We start from the raw sequence: 14,701 nt of genomic DNA on the forward strand, positions 1-14,701 counted from the left end.
CTGAATACTGTGATGAAATCTCATGTGGTCCCACTTCATCCAGCCTGAGATATGAATCATCCCTTTGTCTAGCGAATCCCATCTGTTAGTCACTTAGTAGCTTTCTCTTTAATCAGATTGACTGGCAAGGTTTCACAGTACTTGTGTTCAAGTACCCTTATTTTATTTAATCGCATCCCTAAAAGGCAAGGGTTGATGCTATCAATTTGGATATTCTCTTACTGTGCCTGGTTTATAAATCAAACTTTATCATAGGTATGACTATATAGGAACATTATCTATATAGTTCATTACTTTCTACAGTTTCAGTCATTCACTGAGTTCTTAGAACATATCCCACACAACAAAGGGAGGACTTGTGTATTATGAACCCCTGCAAAGGGCAGCTGAGAGGGAGGCAAGGAGTTTGTCCTTGACAAAATATTGAGGAAATTTGAATTACATCCAGATAAGGAAGACATTCCTCCACACAAATTAAAAAACATAAACTCAGGGAGAATTTTACCAAGTTTTTCGTGCTGAGGAACATTTTTGACTGATTTGATATAACAGCACTTTGTTTTCTGAGGAAGTCTACGTTTAGGAAACATACACAGGTGAGAGCGTAAGGCTTGGAATTAACACAATCATAACAATAACTCTCATTCATTAAAGCCCTGTGATATGACAGACACTGCCATGTGCTCTGTGTACTTCATACCCATTACACCAGTCCTAGAAGACAGGACCTAGCAAACCAAATTCACATTAAAAAGGATCCTTAGGCTCAAAGAGCTTGTGATTGTACCTGATTTCACATGTCTAGTTGTGACAGAGCTGCCACAAGACCTCTTCTCTCAGTTTGTCTGGAACTACTCAGCTCCACTCTTGCCAGCCTGTCAGACCTGCTCTCTCTTATCTCTATTCTTGCTACTCCTGAATGCCTCTCAGGATATGGAAAAAAGGATGTAGCAGTCAGGAACTTAAAGCAGGCTTAAGGAATAAAGGTTGAAACAAGAAACACAGTTTGGGGATTGTCAGTGGGCTTCATTTACCTAGGGTCTTCTACCCCAGCACCAGGGTTCCTTGAGAGCTGAGTCTGCCTAGAGGCTGGCATTTAAGCATCTCCTCCTCTCTCTGCAATACAGTGCCCTTCCCCTGGGTCTCATCCAGTGAGCCCTCTCGTCCACACGGGCACCTGACCTGCTCGCCAGCTCTTAAGTCCTCCTCCTTTAAAATCTGCACTTGCTCCAGTGGAACAAGCAGGACAGAATTCACCTGCCGCCCCCTGACCTGGAGTGTGCCAGCTCCCTGATAGTCCCTTTCCCTCAGCTGTATGCCTGTGCTAACAACATCCTGACATCCTGTTCCACATAAAATGTAATCTGATGTTGAAAATTAGTCCTGGCCTCCAGTTTCAAGCATCTCTGCTTCATTATCAAACCATTTTCCAAAGAGCTAGTGAATATACTCCAATTTGTCATAAAATCTGCTATCTTGAGGGATAGAACCCTGAAGCTAGAGAGGGGTTTTGAAACTACTTTGATAATGAAAATAATTTTGATGAGTATTTTTTTGAGACTGGCCATTAAATATATACACCTATGTAGTTACCTGTGTGGCTAAATAATTGAAACTTTCTTCATTAAGTGAGACGTCCAAGAGATTTAAAGACTGTGGAAATCACTGCAAAACAAACATCTACTGAGGATTAACTTCCTTAAAGCCCTGGGGTCCATCTAGGAGGTGAAAAATTGTTTACTGACAGATGTACTATCTTTGTTCAGAGAGATGAAAATAGTTCAACATTCTTCCACTTCCTCTTGTATACTTATGTGGCCTGGGAGAAAATCGCATTTTGGGGGGTTTTTTTGGTTTGTTTTTTTCCTTTAGGCTATACCTTTACAGTGTTCAGCCATATTCAGTCATCTTGAAAGTAGCAGAAATTCACGGATTTTGACTAGGAACCAAGAGGAAGAAGACAATTCTCATCCCATTAAGATATGAGAAGTTACGGTTTAGGTCAGTGCGGAAAGGATTACTGAACGGAGAAGGCAAATCTTTCTTCTGATATTTTACAGAGCCCTTTAGAAAATGTGATGCGAGCCTGTCTGGAAGCAACTATCACATAGTAGGACCTCAAAAAATTTGAAGAATTTCAAGCAAATGTGGCTTCCTCAGAAACTCTTAATAGGAAATGCAGAGGGCGGTTGCATAAATTTTACTAGTTACGTTCATGCTGTTGTGTACCTACTTTGTAACACTTGATGGACGAGACTGAGAATGCTCATCCACGTCTTCTTCCCAGGATCATACTGGAGACCGTATGACCAAGTGCACCTGCAGTTAGGTAGATCATATGACTAGTCCCTGCCATTGATCTGTGAGCAGAAACAATAGTCGTCATTTCCAGGCCAAAGCATTTTCTATCCAGTTTAATACCTTCAGTGTTTGTTTTTCTTGCTTCAGTAAACATGGAAATAATGGGTTTATAGGGTGGACATACAAGAGGTGAATAGCCTGGACCCCTGTATCACCTGTCAGCACAAAATATCTGCCCTCCACATGGAAAAACAAACTTATATTAAGTTGTTCATATTTCAGTTTCTGTCATATCATTCAGCAGTCACCTTTTTTGACTAAAACATAGCTACTTTTTCTGGCATTAGGCTTATTCAAATAGTTTAATTACTAAAATAAATATGCATATGTGCTCATTGCAAAAACTTCTAACTATAGGGAGAAATCACAGTTGCCCCCCACCTTTGCAACTCAAAAATTTGCCCCGTCCCCAAATGTGAATAAAAATACCATCTCATATATATTATTTGAAATCTGATTCTGATTTTTTAATTCCATACATAGATGTACTATACAAATATGTTGACTATTTTTCAACTACAGATGTTCAATAATCTTTTTTCTTGTTTCAATATCCAAACCAAATAAATATATCTTGGCCATTGTTGTTTTCACCTCTTCAGATTCACTTTGGGTCTTTTTGTTTCTTCTGTCTCTAACCAGTTTAATGCTTCTTTATTTTGAACATATGAAGTACAGTATTAGTAACTGTTTGTTGTTGTTGTTGTTGTTTTGCTTTTTAGGCCCACACCCACGGCATATGGAAATTCCCAGTCCAGGGGTCAAATTGGAGCTACAGTTGTTGACCTAAGCCACAGTCACAGCAACGTGGCATCCGAGCCGCATCTGTGACCTACACCACAGTTCTTGGCAATGCCGAATCCTTAACCCACTGAGTGAGGCCAGGGGTTGAACCTGCATCCTCATGGATGCTAATGGGATTCATTTCCACTCTGACACAACAGAAACTCCCTATAGTAACTGTTTTGATGTCCTTATTTACTCATTCTGTCAGTTGTATCATTCCTAGGTTAGTTATGATTGATTAATTTTCTTCTAATTTTTGATTAATATATTGCTGCTTTCTCCTAATTTTTGATTATATACTGCTGTATGCCTGGTAATATTTGATTGGATGCCAGAGATTGTGAAATTATGATTTACCCTATTCACATTTGTCAAGAACTAATACACATTTTAAAATCTTTTGATTTGATTGGAGTTCCCATTTTGTTTGTTTAGTGAGTTAAGTATCAGGCATTGTCACTGTAGCATCTCGGGTCACTGCTGTGGTGTGGGTTCGATCCCTGGCCTAGGAACTTCCTTATGCCACAGGCATGGCCAAAAGAAATTACTTTTATTTGCAATATAGTTGACATACAATGTTATGATAGTTTCAGGTGAACTACATAGTGATTTTACATTTACATATATTAGGAAATGATCACCATGATAAATCTAGTAACCTTGTGTCCCCATACAAAATTATTACAGTGTTGTTGACTATATTCTTTATACTATAGATTGCATCCCTGAGGCTTACTTATTCTATAATTGGAAGTTTGTGCCTTTTAATACCAACACCTGTTTCACCCAATCACTCTTCCTCTCTGGCAATTACCCATTTGTTCTTTGCAACTATAAATATGTTTTATACATTTGTTTGTTTTGTTTTTTAGCTTCTACTTTTAGGTGAGATCATAGGACATTTGTCTTTCTGTGACTTAATTCACTTTAATGATATTCCCTAGAAACATCCATATTTTCACAAGTGGCAAGATTTTATTTTTAAGCCTGACTAATATTCCATTATATATATATATATATATATATCACTCTTCTTTATCCTTTTATCTATCAGTAGTCACTTAGGTTAGTTCCGTATCTTGGATATTGTAAATAATGCTGCAGCGAACATAGGGAAGTACATATTTTTATTTAGTATTTTAGTATTCATCTGGTAAATAAAAGTAAAATTTCAAGTTCATATAGTTCTGTATTTAATTTTTTGAGGACCCTCCATACTGTTTTCACAGGGACTGCACCAATTTACATACCCACCCACATTTCACAAGGGTTCCCTTGCCAACACTTGTTATTTGTTGTCTATTTGATGATAGCCATTCTAGCAGGTTTAAGGTGGCATCTTATTTTTGTTTTGAGCTGAAGTTCCCTGATGAAGAGTAATATTGAGCATCTTTTCCTGCATCTGTTAGCCATCTGTTTATCTTCTTTGGAAAAATGTCTGTTTAGGTCCTCTGCTCAGTTTTTAATTGGATTCTTTTGAGGCGGACATTGAATTGTATGAGTTCTTTGTATATTTTGGATTTTAACCCTCAATTTGATATATTATTTGTAAATATCTCCTTGCATCCAGTAGGCTGCCTTTTTTTTTCTTTTTAAGGCCACCCCTGTGGCATATGAAAGTTCCCAGGCTAGGGGTTGAATCAGAGTTGCGCCTGCCAGCCTACACCACAGCCACAGCAACATCGAATCCAAGCTGCATCTGTGTGCAACCTACACCACAACTTGCAGCAATGCCAGATCCTTAACCCATTGAGCAAGGCCAGGGATTGAACCCATATCCTTACAGACACTATGTCAGGTTCTTAACCCTCTGAGCCAAAATGGGAATTCCTTGCCTTTTCATTTTGTTGGTAGGTTCTTTTGCTATGAAAAAGCTTTTTAGTTTGTAATCCCCTGTGTTTATTTTTGCTTTTGTTTCCCTTGCCTGAGGAGAGAGATCCAAAAAATATTGCTAAGACCAATGTCAGAGAGCATACGACTTATATTTACTTCTAGGAGTTTTATGGGCTCAGGGTTTCCTTTAAGTCTTTGATCCATTTTGATTTCATATTTGTACATAGTGTGACAAAGTGGTCCAGTTTTCCCAACATCATTTATTGAAGAGGCTGTCTTTCCCCCTTTGCATATTCTTTCCCCCTTGGTCATAGTTTAATTAACCACATAAAATTAGGTTTATTTTTGGGTTCTCTGTTCCATTGATCTATATGTCCATTCTTGTGCAGTGCTATACTTTTTATTTAAATAGATCAGTATACTCAGTCTCTGTTCTGTCATACTATGAAATTATTTAGAAATAAGTGTTCCCGTCATGGCGCAGTGGAAACGAATCTGACTAGGAATCTTGAGGTTGTGGGGTTCGATCCCTGGCCTCACTCAGGGGGTTAAGGATCTGGTGTGGCTACGAGCTGTGGTGTAGGTCACAGACACAGCTTGGCTCTGGCTTTGCCGTGGCTGTGGCGTAGGCCGGCAGCAACAGCTCCGATTAGACCCCTAGCCTGGGAACCTCTATATGCCATAGGTGTGGCCCTAAAAAGACAAAAAGACAAGAAAAAAAAAAAGAAATTACTTAGAAATAATCCTTTTGGTTCTTGCTTTCAGGCTTTGTTTGGGACCAGACTACCATAAACTATGCCTTGATTCACCACATTACTGATACAAGAGAGCTTCTGAGTAATTACCCTGATACCCCATGAATTATTTGGTTTATCACTCTGACAGGAAATACTCCCAGGCCTGTATGGGCTCCGCAGTTCTTTCTCTGTGCAACTCTCTCCTACCCAGTATTCTTTCTTAGGAATTTTACTATGTAGGCCTTCCCAGACTCTCAGTTTCATCTCTATCAACTCAGGGATAACTTAGGCTCCACCTGGGTTGCAGGCAACAAGCTGATACTATTACAGGCACACATCTTTGTTTTCCATCTTCCAGTGATCACTGTTTTTTTGTGGTCTTCTTTAATGGTCTGATGTTCAATATATTGATTATTGGTGTCATATATTTTATCTGTTTTTTTTTTTAGTTGTTTCAGGCAAGCAGGTAAATAAATCCTTACTCCATCTTCATCATAAGTAAAATCTAAATAATTGAAGCATGCAGATGTCTCAACAGAAAAAACTAACATTTCAAACACATTAAAATTAGAATCAAAAGACTGGCAAACACACAGATGCATATACCTGTATAACTTGGTCCTTTTGAAAATCTTATATGAAGGGAATTATAGAGTAGATAATACTGACTTTTAAGATTGGCTTCTTTTCACTTAGCATTATGACCTTAAGATTGCTCCAAGATGTACAGGTACACTTGTTCCTTCTTTTCTATTGCAGTGTAGTATGAAGGGCATTTGGTTTACTTTCAATTTTGGATTATTATAAATAAAGCATTTATAAACATTCAGATGCAATTTTTTGGTATAAATGTAAGTTTTCATTTCTCCATTAAAATATGGAGGGGACTGTTAAAACGTTAAGTGTAAGTTAACTTTATTAGAAAATTCTGGAGTTCCCTGGTGGCTCAGCAGGTTAAGGACCCAGCATTGTCTCTGCTATGGCACGGGTTCGATCCCTGGCCCAGGAACTTTGGCATGCCATGGGGCATGGCCAGAACAAAAAAAAAAAAAAAGGAAAATTCCGTTTGGTTATCTAGAGAGCCTAAACCATTTCTCATTTCCATGCATCCTCTTTGGTAAAGTATGTGTTCAAGTCTTATTCCAGTTTTGTAATTAGACTCTGTTTGTTGCTTTTGAGTTTAGAGACTTCTTTTTTTATTTAGGAAACAAATCCTTTTTCAGATATGTGACTTGCGAATTTATATCCCAGTCTGTGTATGTAATTTCCTTTTCTTATCAGTGCTTTTCACAGAGCAAAAACGTTTTAGCTCTGATTAAGTCTAATATAGAAATGTTTGATTTTATCACTTCAAGTCTGGTATAAGACCTTTTCACACTGGAATGGAAGGGCATTCCATGCTGTTGCCAAGAGTCTATAATCTACAATAGAAGAGAGAAAACAAGATAGAGGGAATGTTTTAAACTTCCCCCTTAGTTAATCTAAGTGTGCCTTGGTGCAACAGATTTCTATTACTTCACTGCAAAAAACTGAAGTGGCACCTCAAACCAAAGTTGCCGTTCACTATCAATGAAGTCATTTCAGTAAAGCGTGAAAGTTTGAGTTGCTTAAGGCACTGTGATTCCAGATCCCATAATAGTGACCTGAAAACTCCTTAGTGGGTGAGAACTGGCCTTTTACTATTACTGTTTTAATAGTCTATAAAGAACGGACTAGAAATAGAATAGAGAATATCAGAGTGAATCACATATAGGCTAGTTATTTTCATGGAACTCAGGTGGATATACTTACACAGAAACTCTTAGTAGATATTGATTAATATTTTACATAGATATACTTAGGATGAATGATACAAAAAAGTCATTATACTAGGCAATGCAACATTAGATAATATCAAAAATTTAGGGGCTCACAAAATCTTGTCTCAGACTCTTTCATGCAGTAAGGACATCTGTAAGAACAGAAGGTCCTCTTGATACTAACTCTCCAGAGTAAGTGGAAGAAATAGATCTGCATGTGTTTTTTCTGATTGCACATCCTCTGTCCAAGGTCTCCTGCCTTGTGCTGCAGCTTCTCCATTGTGCCTGGGATCCTGTCCCATTCTATGTAAGGGTTGGGCAAAAATCTCAGAGCAGGGAGGGAGTATGATCCACAGAGCTTATAATCAATGAGACAGAAATCCAAATACAGATACAGATACTGAGAGAGAGACCTGAAAGAACTACATTTCCCAGAACACTGGTAGCCTTGAGCAGAGTTCTGTCCCTGCTGTCAGTCTGGAGAGGCTGTAGGCTACTATTGTTATCAAATTGGGCCCCGCTGCTCACCGCTTACAAAATCAATACTCACCAATGGTAGAAAGGAAAGGTGTCTCTAATCAGAATGCCAGCAATCTGGGGAGATGGTGGACTCAGCGTCCCTCGTACCCCACCTCCGAAGTTTCTGCTAGGCCCTGAAAGGTTTTAAAGGCAAACAGGGAGGTAATCTCAGTTAATCACTGAGATAGGGGGTTAGAGTCTCGCCATTCCTCACTGTGCAGCCTTGTGTGTAGGCTTGTCCACTCCTCATGATCTTCTTCTATATCTTATCTTGTTCACACAGTTTGGTCATAGTTTGTTCAGGAGATTACTGAAGGGGAAGCTAGGGAAGAAGTGTGGTCATCTCTCTCTTTTTTTTTTTTTTTCTTTTTATGGGCACGCCTGAGGCATATGGAAGTTCCTGGGCTAGGGGTTGAATTGGAGCTGCAGCTGCTGACCTACATCACAGCCACATCATCACCAGATCTAAGCCACATCTGCCACCTGTGCCACCACCAGGTCCTTAACCCACTGGACAAGGCCAGGAATTGAAACTGCATCCTCATGGGTACTAGTTGGGTTCTTAACCCACTGAGCCACAGTAGAACTCCTTGTCATATCTCAATTACTTACCCTTCATTTCTATTTCTTTGATCTACAGAAAGAACTGGCAAGTTAGGCAAGGTATTGTATGATAAAGAGATTTGAAAGGTGTGCTTGGACTGGAGATGATAGAGCGTGAGAGTGCCTGGCTTAAAATTCAATTACATTATAGCTTTGTGAAAGTGACAAGAAAAGGGGCTTCCTGCTGAGGGCAGATTCCTGCAAAGGGCTTCTTACACTACAGTTACTTGTATAGCTAACATGAATGTAGGACTTGGGGGGTGGGGGAGTGGGTTTAGGGTACTCTTGTAGCTGAAGAAGAGTCCCACTCCTCCTCTGTTCTCCAGGCTAGTCCCCAGACGTACGTCTTTTGGAAACACCTAGCACTCCCTCAGAGAGCCCTATCCTTCATCACTACTGCTGAAGCTGTATCATGCAAAAGAGGCAATGAAGATGCCATAAGAGCAAGGAAGAGAAAATCCATGCACCTCAGAAATCCCGCCTGAAAATGAGGGCTTTTTCCAGAGACCCTGTAAATAAGAAATTGGTTTTGGAGGGATTATCTCAGTAGCTGAAGTATAAAATGAGAGCCCATTACAAAGGCCCACAAGCTGATGAATGTCAACCAGAAGGACCAGGACTACTTCCCTGAAATCAGGAAAGCTTCTGAGTATATGGAGCTAGATTTTGTCATTGACTTGAAGGAGAGAGAATCTAATAACCCATGCTGAAACCAACAAGATGAAAGTCCTGGAATTTTTCACAAGGGTCCATGTTATAGTCCCCACTGCCCTCCTTTCCTGGATGAAGAGGCTTTCCAAGATGTGGAAGGGAAATCCTAAGCCAGAATTGCAGCTATGAGTGGCTTTACTGCCATAGCCAGTGCACATTACAGGGCCAAGTTCAACAGTTTCTCTTGATGCAGATTTTTCACACTGTTTTGAAAATGACAGTGTTCTAAGTAGTGGAGGTCCAGGGCAGAACTGGAAGGGAAATGTATATATCATGTTTCTTTCTTGGTTTATATAGTAACTTGGATTTTTCCCTTCTTCTCTCCTTCCTTCCTTCCTTCCTTCCTTCCTTCCTTCCTTCCTTCCTTCCTTCCTTCCTCCTCCTTCCCTCTTTCCCTTCCTCCCTCCTCCTGCTTTCCCTCTATCCTCACTTTCTCTGCTTCCTCTTCCTCCCTCCCTCTCTCCCCCTCCTACCCTTTCTTTCGTTCTTTCTCCTGCCTTCCCTCCCTTCCTTTTTTCTTCTTTCATTATTTTTCAAATGCTGTTTCTTTTATTAGATGGTTTTAATAGCTTTAGAATCTATGTTTTTGAACACTTTTGGTTATGCATTTACTGCTTTGTATCAAGTTTAATATAAGGGTTAGGCTACTCTGTAAAATAATGTTTGCAATCCAGAATAAAAGCAACCTGTTATTGCAGTCTACGTTTCTTTGGAAATTTGAAAAAAAAAATATCTTAAGTAGTAAAACTGTTCGGCTCAAAAAAATTGATATAAATAATTAAATTAAAACATAGCCAGTTCTTGGAGTTCCCTGGTGGCCTAGCAGTTAAGGGTCCAGTGTTATTACTGCTTTGCCAATGGTTCAGTCTCTATCTCTGGAACTTCTGCATGTTGGAAGCAAGGCCAAAAAAAAAAACTAAAAAAGCAATTCTCGTCTTTTCTAATATGTTTTACTGTGTCCTTTTATAAAATCAAAGATATTTATCTACTTGTATTTGCTTAGTTTATCACAAATGTAGACAAAATTAAATTTAATAATTAGATATCAAGCTCATTGGCTCATTTATTTACAAAACATTGAGTATCTGCTCTTTGGAAGACACTGTGCTATTGCTTGGGTTGCTCAGGTTTTTTTGTATCTAGAAGTTGGGCGTAACTGAGATAGCATGAAAAACCAGAGCAACAGTTAAAAATGAGTTAGGAGTGTGAGTCCAAGTGAGAATGATCACCTATAAATGTCCCAAGGCCTGGCCTTTTGCACATTCAGTAAGCTGCATGTTCTTCAGTGAGAATCGAGTTTAATTTTAGCTTTGGAGTGAGAAAATCAAATCTGTTAAAGTGTTTGAGAGAACAGATCCCTCAGATGGCATCTCATAGTTGAGAGACTAGCACCTAGAATGCAAAATGGGTTTCAACATATACTCTTGAATGCGGATAAACTGGAGCAGATCACTGACAAAAGTAGTGTAGGCATTTTGGAACCTGTTTGAATGCTTTGGTCACAGTTTGCAAAGCAGTTATTTTGCACACTCAGTTGTAAACACATGGTACCTTCCATAATAAAAGAAGGATGATTCTATAGAGGAACCAAGAACCCAGAGAGCGGCCTTCGTAAAATTATTTGAAGGCATAGAAGTCTAATTGAGAAATTCACAATATTTTTCCAATACGGTGTCACAACACCAGGGGCCAGCGATTGTTTTACACCTTTAATTTTCCTCTTACTGAGTAGGAATGTCTCTGCTTGTTGTCCTATGTCTGTCCCAGTGTTATATATGTGTTGTGTCCAAAAGAGAGAAGACTGTGCCCATTTGCTATACTATATACTCTCTAAGCCTCATCTGCACATTTTTTATTTTCATTTATTTATTTATTTATTTCTGTCTTTTTAGGGCCACACCCACAGCATATGGAAGTTCCCAGGTTAGGGGTTGAAACAGAGCTGTAGCCACTGGCCTATGCCACAGCCACAGAAACACAGCACCTGAGCTGTGTCTGACCTACAACACAGCTCATGGCAATGCCAGATCCTTAACCCACTGAGCAGGGCCGTGACTACTCCTCGTGGATACTAGTCCGGTTCATTAACCCTAAGCCACAGTGGGAACTTCTGCACATTTCTTTTATGTCAGTAAAATTGGAATTAAAAAAAAAAAAAAAAAAAGCACAGAGTTCCTGCTGAGGTGCAGCAGGATTAGAGGCCTCTTGGGAGCGCTGGGTCACAAGTTTGATCCCTGGCTTGGCACAGTGGGTTAAAGATCTGGTGTTGCCACAGTTGTGGCTTAGGTAATGACTGCAGCTCTGATTTGATCCCTTACCTGGGAACTGCAAAAATGGGGGAAAAAATTTAAAAATAAAGGAAGCCCATTTCCTCAAGTAATATTTTAATAACTCTGTATATACTAGCTATGAGCAGGTCAGGCAGTGAAATAACCTCTTTGCATTAATCAACATCTAAGATTTTTATCTGGGGCATCAATTGAGGCATCATTCTAAATCAAACTAATATGAACAATGTGATGCTTACATTAGAAGCACCTCAGATTTTACAGCTATATACATCGCAGGCATCTTTTTTTTTAAATTTTTTCTTTCATAAAGTATAGTTGATTTACAGTGCTGTGGCGACTTCTTCTGTACAGCAAAGTGACCCAGTCATACGAAAGTGTATGTTTGCTTTCTTATATCGTCTTCTATCATGGTCTATCCTGAGAGATTGTATATAGTTGTCTGTGCTATAGAGTAAGACGTCATTGCTTATCCATTCTAAATGTAATAGTTTGCATCTACTAACCCCAAACTCCCCATCCATCCCACTCCCTCCCCCTTCCCCACTGGCAACCACAAGTCTTTTCTGTATATCTTTGAATCTGTTTCTATTTTTTGTAGATAGGTTCATTTGTGCTGTATTTTAGATTCCACATATAAGTGATAGCACATGGTATTTGTCTTTTTCGTTTTGGCTTAGTTCACTTAGTATGAGAATCTCTAGTTGCATCCCTGTTGCTGCAAATGGCATTATTTCATTCTTTTTTGTGGCTATGTATTATTCCACTTTATACATATCGCATGTTTTCTTTACCTATTCATCTGTTAATGGACATTTAGGTTCCTTTCACGTCTTGGCTATTGTAAACAGTGCTGCTGTGAACATTGAGGTGCATGTATCTTTTAGAATGAGAATTTTCATATTTTCTGGGTATATGCCCAGAAGTGGGATGGCTGGCTCATATGGTAACTTTATTTTTAGTTTTTTTAAGGAAACTCCAAACTGTTCTCCATAGTGGTTGCACCAGTTTACAACCAACAGTGTGATAGGGTTCCCTTTTCTCCATACTCTTTCTAGCATTTATTATTTGTTAATATATTGATGATGGCCATTCTGACCTGAGGTGATACCTGCTTGCAGGTTTGATCTGCATTTCACTAATAATTAGCAGTGTTGAGCATCTTTTCATGTGCCTGCTAGCCATCTGTACATCATCTGTGCACATGAAATTTTGTGTGCCCCCTTTAAGAATGAAATTTCTATTTCCCTAGTCCTGTGGAGCTCCTGCAATTAAGCCCCACTGGCATTCAAAGCCTGATGCTCTAGGCAATCATCTTCCCAGTACTTGACCCCCAGGCTGGGAAGCCTGATGTGGGGCTCACAACTCTAACAATTACAGAACATCTTCAGTATAATTGTTATCCAGTTTATGGCTTGTCCACACAGGGGATATGGGATTTGATTATATCCCGAGTCTTCTCCTCCTACCTATCTTGTTGTAGTTTGTTCTTTATGTCTTTAGTTGTAGAAGATCTTTTCTTATAGGTTCCAGTCTTTTTTTCATCAGTGGTGGTTCTGCAAATAGTTGTGCCCATGAGAAGAGGTAAGCTCAGCGTCTTACTATTCCACTGTCTTGGCCACTCTCTGTATGTGTTTTTTTAACTGGTAAGTTTAGGTAATTTATTACACAGCAAGAGAAAACCAATGCATGAAGAATAGTTACAATATTTTCCCAGATATTAAGTCTTCTTTTTTCACCTTTATTCTCATATTTCACATTTCACATCTAAAGTGGTTACATCTGGGCATTCCTGTTGTGGCTCAGCAGGTTAAGAACCCAACGTAATATCTGTGAGCATGCAGGTTCGATCCCTGGCCTCACTCAGTGGGTTAAGGATCCAGCGTGGCTACAAATTGCGGCATAGGTCATAGATGTGGCTTGGATCCGGCGTTGCCATGGCTGTGGCATAGGCCTGCAGCTGCAGCTCTGATTCGACCCCTAGCCAGGGAACATACATACATACATACATACATACATACATAGAGTAGTTACTATCTGACAAGCAGAAATTGGTTCTTGTAACATTTAAATAGGAGTCTTCCATGACTGTCAAAAGTGAGGGCAGCTGTAATGAAGTATATGGAGCAGAAGTGAGTGTGTGCCATCCTCTGGACTAGGAATTACCATGATTAACAAGATGATCTAGGCATCGCCCTTCCTCTTCAAGTTCCCCTGAGTTAAGGACTCTATGGACATATTACTTGGAGTCCTCATTGACATTTAAGCATTGGTTGTTACCCTAAAGTCACTCAAATGAGGAACCCCCCAAAAATATTTAGATGGTGGAAGTTCCTCATTTAGGCACTTTGAGGATAAGTCTTGTCAAATGCAGTAATAATTTATTTACTGGATGAGGAGCCTCTCTCTCAGGGTTCACTAAAAGCTGCTTGCCCCTGCAGAATTAGCTCAGTGTTCCTGAGTCCCACCTTCTCTCCACTCAGACTCTCAACTTAAACAACTAGAGAGACCTGTGCCTTTCCCATTAAATAATCCAAACCCCAGCCAGGAGCCTCTATAAGACGTTCCCTTTGCCAAACAGCAGAATCTGTAGCCGACTTTCACTTAGGTAAACAGAGAAGAGAAGCCCAGGTCTCAATTTCCTCACCCTCATAAGAACACCTGTCCTAGTGGAAGAACAAGTGGCACTCTGTTCCCATCACATCTGGACACCCTGGTAAGGCATTGCACCTAAGTCAGTATTGTCCTCTTGATTCTCAGTGTGTCTGTGTTCAACACCATATTGCCTGATGACTCTGATATGGAACAGCACAGTACAATTCTTGGAGGGGCATCCAACTCAAGTCATCATGTGCGATGATGAAACAGGAGGAAAATGAACAGATTATTGGCACAGATAGCATTCTCCCATATATAAGTAAGTCCCAGTGACTACTTTTGAAAGAAAAGGCCCAAGAAGTAAAATAAATGTGGAACACAAGGAAAAGGAGCTGCTCTGGCTCCTTCTGTTACTAACCTAATAGATGTCTCCAGATTTTTAAGTCTTTCTCACACAGATTTATTG

The 14,701-nt window shown here is 39.6% G+C and overlaps 1 protein-coding gene across 2 annotated transcripts in view; it reads left to right on the forward strand.

Annotated features, from left to right (window-relative positions):
• LOC100623332 (melanoma-associated antigen B16-like) overlaps positions 1–14,701 on the forward strand; it is a 363,390-nt gene that overhangs the window by 219,436 nt on the left and 129,253 nt on the right. The gene's annotated exons all lie outside the window — the stretch shown is intronic.

Source organism: Sus scrofa, chromosome X (genome assembly GCF_000003025.6).
Source record: "Sus scrofa isolate TJ Tabasco breed Duroc chromosome X, Sscrofa11.1, whole genome shotgun sequence".
Classification (NCBI taxonomy): domain Eukaryota; kingdom Metazoa; phylum Chordata; class Mammalia; order Artiodactyla; family Suidae; genus Sus; species Sus scrofa.